Source organism: Ruditapes philippinarum, unplaced genomic scaffold, assembly GCF_026571515.1.
Source record: "Ruditapes philippinarum isolate M1 unplaced genomic scaffold, ASM2657151v2 ctg3382_1_1_1_1, whole genome shotgun sequence".
Classification (NCBI taxonomy): Eukaryota; Metazoa; Mollusca; class Bivalvia; order Venerida; family Veneridae; genus Ruditapes; species Ruditapes philippinarum.
Genome location: NW_026860138.1, coordinates 36,428 through 43,876, shown reverse-complemented (window position 1 = coordinate 43,876; position 7,449 = coordinate 36,428).

Below are 7,449 nucleotides of genomic sequence, written 5' to 3'. Positions count from 1 at the left end.
AAAATCCATTTTGCATTTAAAGTAACAAAATTCTGTTAAAGTTAAAAAAAACAGTAAGTGTGAAGTAAAGAGTCCTTTAAACATATTTGAGAACAAAACTGTTTCTATCGGATTCGTACACAGCTGAAAACAAATATAGGACTCGGCTAGCGCGCCTGATCCAATAAATGTTTGACAGCTACGTACTCAACAAATAACATTCTGTATGATAGTGTTGAGAATTGAGTACCGATCAAGCCGGCGCTAGGGGTCGTGAGAGATGTTGCACTTAACATTATCCCTATATGTAAAGACTCAAACCCGAGTCTGCAATTCTCTGGTGATTTTGTTATGATTAATGCTTCCGAGGGATCACTTTGTTTTCTGAGTTTTGTACTCAACAATGCCGAATTAAAATCAGTAAAATATGCGCCTTAAATGCATAGTGTTTTAAGTAACTATGTATCGATGTTTCAATTGGTTATTTAATATGCTATATCGCTGCGTTTATTGTGAGTTACTAAAAGAAGTGTGTCAGGTGTAGAAACACTGAACAGACTAGTAGTATTGAATATCTTTATTAAAAAAGATGTATTATCAAACATAAGAAATATCTGAAAAATAATACAAATATTGTTGTTCGTCAACACATTGACAATATCGGTGCCCTCACTAATGATAACAATAATGATACAGTAACTGTTGCAGATTTCGTACGGATGAAAAACCATAGCAACTCAAAGAAACATTTGGGCCTCTGTGCCAATTGTTTAAGGTCGCTTGAACCTACCGCTGTGAGTTGAATCTCGACAGGGACTTTGGATTCGTTCATGTGAGGAAGCAATCAAGCAAGCTTACGGAACGTCGGTGGTTCTGCTCGTTCTTGACAGAAATAATACACGGAAGGGCACCTGAGGTTTTCCTCCACCAGTAAAGCTGGAATTTCGTGATATGATCTTTACTGTGTCGATGTGACGTAAAACCCGAAATCAAACAACAAAGAAAATTCCCTTCAATCTAATTATAATTTAAATATGGTTTTAACTAAATTACCCCACCAGTCGTACCCTTTTCTACAATGTTATCTACAAGATAATATAATGTGAAAGTCCAACCTCCCAATATAGGAATAAACATGCCCTAAATGAATCCATTTTCCTCGAGTAGTCAGATAATCTGCACGGCACAATCTAACATAAGAGCAACACGTGCTTTGTACCTATAATGTTACATTCCTGTTTAAAAATAACTTCTATGAAAGCAATAAATCGAATAGAACTGGTATTTGCCCATCGTTTCGTGTTACATCTTTCAGAAATACTTTATTCATTAGCTTATTACTATTATTTTGCACATATTTGTGACTAATTTTAAAGAATTTTAGATCATTGGATAATAAAAGATCAAGTTAAACACAATTGTTTTGCACTTTTTATGCCAGATGTGTGTAACGCAATAACGCCACGCCAAAATATATGCATGAACGTGCAGTATGTCGCAAAGTCTGAATATATATGTCATAAACACATTGACGGCTAGTGATTGACACTAAACCATACCTAAATCACGATTTTTACAATAACTGTACTTACACTCATGCAATATACTTTTTACTATAATTTAGATAACATCAATATAAGATGAAACATGTCGATTACTTAGGAAATGTTGTTTCCATTTACATGTTTTAATAAATTTTACATGCAAGTTTATTATGACAATGATCACTTTAAAGAAAAAAGTACGATGTTTTATTCGCAAAAGACATATTAATATGTAGTAAATATCGCATTCAAACAATCTCTTAAAAATGACTAAAGCAAATCAAAATTAAAAAGAATTATAATTACCACATCCAGTGGCTATTGCTCTCAATGGTAGGATACTACGTCATCGCGCACCTGCTGAATGCTCCCACTTGGACCATTTTTTCGTCGATTCGAAGGTAAAATACAATTTTATTATAAGAAAACGTAAGAGTATTAAAAAATCATGTAGCGCACCAAAGAATGGCTATAGTTCTTGAGATAATTGTAAAAAAATTTAATAGATTTATTGCCTGGTTTAAGCCTGAAAACGGGATAAGTGTTTTTCTCTGAATGCTCCCACTCGGACTTTTCCAGAAAATATATAAGAAATAAGGTTGAAAACCTTCTTAAAAATTATGTTTGACGTACCGGAATATAAACCGAGTCATGTTTATCCATTTTTCTAGATTAGATTCAAATATTTCTATTCAAAAGTCAGTTTTTTTAAGTTTTTTTTTTTTAAAATGGAAAATGCTCCCACTTGGACTCGATTTCAGAGAAGCTCCCACTCGGACCCAAATATATACATTTTGAATGCACATTGATGTGCCAAGCTTTTATGGATTATTCTTACAATTTTCAAACCATTTTGTCTATAACTGTGTTGACGACATTAACGTTTACCTTCTTTTTACAGACATCACTTCTTACGTCGTTGGGCAGGACCCGGTGCCATGGCAAAGTTTCAACTGACAGGATCACTTTACAAAAAGGTGCACTTGGCTTGTGTTGGATCCGAAGGGATGATTCAAAATTATTGCCAACAACAAAGATAGGACTATAAGACTTTAAATGAATAATGAACAGTTTGGATCTCAGGAATAAAGTTTTTTGAGATGTTAAAACAATGGTGGTGCTTTATAAAGAAGACTTTATACATTGTTTAGTACCATACTGGATTAAGATTCTGTTGGACTCGGACACATATTAGAGGCCTGCATTTATTCAATAATTGCTGACTTTAATATCTTGTAAATAATTTAAATCACAATGATTTGCGTGTTTGTTTAACTTGTGATTTAGATTTTATAACAACAAAATGGTACGCTTATGAACATAAAGAAGTCAATATCTATCGGTTGATTTGAATAGTTTATTAAAGAACAACATGTGAATCATTTTTGTCATGAACTGGTTAAAAAGTCAATGTACTGCCTTACCATGGCATATAAAGCATGCATCACACTTCTTGACAACTTGACATTTTTAAGTATGAAAGTTATCATATTGTACCTATTTTTACCTAAAATAACAAAATTAAATAAATAAGAAACAAAGATAACAGTTATTTCTTCATCACAGTCTTTACCATATCTTGGTAATTACAATTGAAATTTTATATAATTATATGTACATAATTTTGCTATTAAAACAATTTTCAAACATTAAGGAATATGTGAAATACGTACTGCAAATGCTTGTCCACATTATATGTAATCATTAAAATATACATGTATGCATTCATTTCTTATTTAAGAATTCAACTTACACTTAAAAGAAAATATATTTCTAATTACATCCCATTATGAAATATTAATTCGGTATTATAAATATAAATAATGCTTTTTGGAACATACAATATTGATAATCTTCATTAGGGCATTATATTTATTATATAAAACCAAAATTGATTTCAGGATATCTAAAAGACATTCAAATAATAACAATCATACAAGGAGGAATCACAGACAATAAAATCCCCCGCCAAAAAAGTCGAAATTCATTTCATAGGCGAAGTAACCCTTTAATATAAAAATCCAAGTAATAACACTCGTGAAAATTGATGAAAAATAATAAATCATGACAAAAATAACACTCCCATGAAAAATAAACAACATCAAAAAACAACAAAGAAGCATTGACTGAACACTTCTGACCCTTATGCTCTGCTATTCACTTCTATCTGCACTGTTCCAGTTTTGTTTTCTTAAATTAAAACAGCATACGGAAGTTTTGTTCAATATAAAGTTTCAAGTTTATATCTCAAATACCTTTAGAGGTATGGTCCTTGCAAACTAATTATAGTGAATACAAAGGGCAATAACCCCAAAACTGGAGAGTTGTCATTCTTGTTTGTGGTATATCTATCCTTCAGTGAAGTTTCAGATAAATTGATCCTTTTTGATACATTGTCCAATGATTTACGCAAAAACTGAACAAAAGACAATTACTTCAAAGAGCTACAATTCTTGTGTTTTCTAGAGTATTCCTCCTCACTGAGATATATCAACAGTTGGTATCTAAAATATTTGCTCCAGCTATTCCGTGCCAAGATGTCCTACCATGTGCTTCCTTTCGTCGCAATGTGGTTTATACCTTTTCCCATACTGGTCACAAACACAAAAACTTTCTGCAAAACAAAACGTTATTATATTTTTAAAATATATAATCAATTTGCTTCTTATTTCAGCGACTCTATTTAACGAGGAATTGTTTCAACACAACTTTTTTTCTTATTTTTAGGCCGATAACTGATCCTCTAAGAAGACAAATTTACGAGACTGTTATGATAAAATATGTCACAATTTAGTGATCTAAATATTAGTATAGTATTTTAAAAATGCTGTTTCGTTGAATTCTAACTGATAATATGAATATATTAACTTGAATATAAAGATAATTTGAAAAAAAAAAATTCTTAACACAGCAATGTGCTTTCAAAATATGTGTATATTTAGGTCCGAGTGGGAGCATCTTTGAAGATGAGTCCGAGTGGGAGCATTTTCCATTTTTATAAAAAGAATTAAGAAAAACTTATTTCTGAATGGAAATATTAGAAACTAATCTAAAAAAATGAATAAACATGACTCGGTTTATGTTCCTGTACGTTGAAAATAATTTTCAAGAAGGTTTTCAACCTAATTTCATATATATTTTCTGGAAAAGTCCGAGTGGGAGCATTCAGAGAAAAACACTTATCCCGTTTTCAGGCTTAAACCAGGCAATAAATCTATTAACTTTCTTTAAAAATTATCTCAAGTACTATAGCCATTCTTTGGTGCGCTACATGATTTTTTAATACTCTTACGTTTTCTTATAATAAAATTGTATTTTACCTTCGAATCGACGAAAAAATGGTCCTAGTGGGAGCATTCAGCAGGTGCGCGATGACGTAGTATCCTACCATTGGCTCTGCCATTTTCAATCAAGCTCAGGTGTGACAGTGAACTATTCCGTTTAGATGTTCTCCTTAAAATATAACAAACAGATGTTAAATTACACGCTCTCAAGTGGGTGCAAATTCTTTATTTTTCTTTAAAAAAGGAATTTGAGAGAAAACATACCATTCCCTCGAGCAATGCTTAGATATTATGATATTTTTTTTTACAGATTTCAAGATTTTTATGTACCAGTTCTCTTGTTGATATGATGACCAAACATAACCTATTCTTAAAATATGATAAACAATATCAACAAGGAAAGGCTGCGTTCAGTTAACGCAGCCCCCACCCGACCCAGCAACAAGCACCAGAGGCAAGGAGCTCAGGAGGACCCAAAGAAGAATAGGACAGGGCACAAGGCAGAGCACAGGCAGGCAAACCATTACATAAGAATAAATAATTAGTAACTGATAAGGAACTAAAAGAAAACAAATAAATGATTTGATATTAGGCCCATAAAGTCAAAAGGCACAGGGGAAGGGGACATGAGACACTGTGAATGGGGGGGGGGAATAAATAAAATAAATAAAAACTAGGGACAAAGCGGAAGATACTTACCGTAGACGAGAAACAATAAGAGACAGAAGCAAAATTGTCACCAAAACAGTATAAAACAACGTTGACATACATCTGAGGGACACAAAGGGGCGCCGCCTTGGAACGGTCAGCAGCATAATAAAGACTACTGGGGAGTTTAAACCGGTAACTGGTGGACCAAACCTCGCTATAAGCCCCACCATGTTCCTATAAACAAGAAAGTGTAAATAAAATGAATCTCCGCCAAGTGAAATTCTAACAGTTGTTATGGTTACAAAAGGTTAAATAAGTAAAACACCAAAATGATCATGTAGAAACATATAAGAGTACACCCAATGACCATAACAAAAGTACTCAATGTCTTAAAGGAAGACAGAGCAACAAGAAAATGATCTACAAGGGCCCGACGATGCAAGACAGAAGCAAGACAGAAGACAAACATTAAGGCAATTCAGTCCCAAAGGGCTTTAAGAACTGTCCATCATATAGTCTCCCACTTGGTCTGTCAGATGTAATCAAAAGAGGAAAGCGTAGTGTCCAACTGTAAATGGGTTGAACACTAAGCATGCGGTATGTCTTAAAATATTAGGTCGTAACCCCTTTTTAAAACGTTAAATAATTTTAGTAAGCACAACATAAAAATTACAATGACCCAAGATCATACGAAGTTTGTAAACAACATCCCAGTAAAAATCAGGCTGGCTAATCACTTGTCGTAGAAGTGCTTTTAGATCACTATTGAATTTTGAAATTAAATCAAAGTTACGATTGTAAAATTTGGTAACATATTTACGTAATTTATAATAGCGGTAGCCCTGTTTTGTAGCTTACCGGTAATGAAAATATTTCGCTCGTTAAAATCCTTTACGTTGCTACAGCTCTAGCGAATCTGGTTAACTGAGATATATAAACCCCGTAAGATGTTGCATGCGGTCTCCATCCAAATGAGGATAATTTACTATACTAAAATCAAAGTCATCTTTTTTATCATAGATTTTCGTGTGAATCGAATTGTTTGTGATAGTGATATGAAGATCCAAAAATGATGTAGTTAAATTTCAAGAACTCGTTTTATTAAGTTGTAGCTCCGTATGATAAATATTAGACACCAATTGATCAAAAAAAGAATTATCTAAATTAAAAATGTCATCAATGTATCTGGAAGTGTTATAAAATGCTGATATAACATCTTTTTTTTGTATTTTCAGAGAAACTCAACATAAAATCTCTTTCATAGCAATACAAAAACAAATCGGCGACCAGGGGTGCACAATTAGTACCCATAGGAATTCCTATGATTTGTTGGAAAAGGGTATTACCAAACTTGACATAAATATTGTGTAAACGAAAAGAGAGTGCTCTACAAACGTCACAGGTCCACATAGTATATTGTTTAACAATACAGTTTGCAAAGTAGGCTTTTTGAGAGTAAGATGCAAGAAATGTAACTTTTTTCCGTGCAAAGGTTTTCTGAATAAGGGAAATTAGTTTATCATTAATCAAACTATGTGGCAGTGTAGTATAAAGGGTAGAAAAATCGTATGTACTGACAGTGGAAGCCCGAAAGTTCTTCATTTTTAATTTATCCAGAATTTCACCGGAATTCTTAATGGACCAAAAATGATGTTTGCCTGTATTTTCGTATACTTTATCACAGTATCTAATTACATGTGTTTTAATGGCAGTCAAATAAGACGTCAATAAAATAGAAAGTTTACTTGTTGTGCTAGATGTAGAATTGGCAATGAATCTGGCTTTGAAAGGTTTTTTATGTGATTTAGGAATCCAATACATAATAAACTCCTCTACATCAAATGTTTAAGTAAATTGTAAATTAATTAAATAATTTACGTAAATTATATATCGACAATGCCTAACTTATTATTTCTAAAACTTTGCAAAACGAAAGAGAATTAAAGTTGATTCATTTTTACAAAAAAGCAGACATTTACTGGAACTAAAAG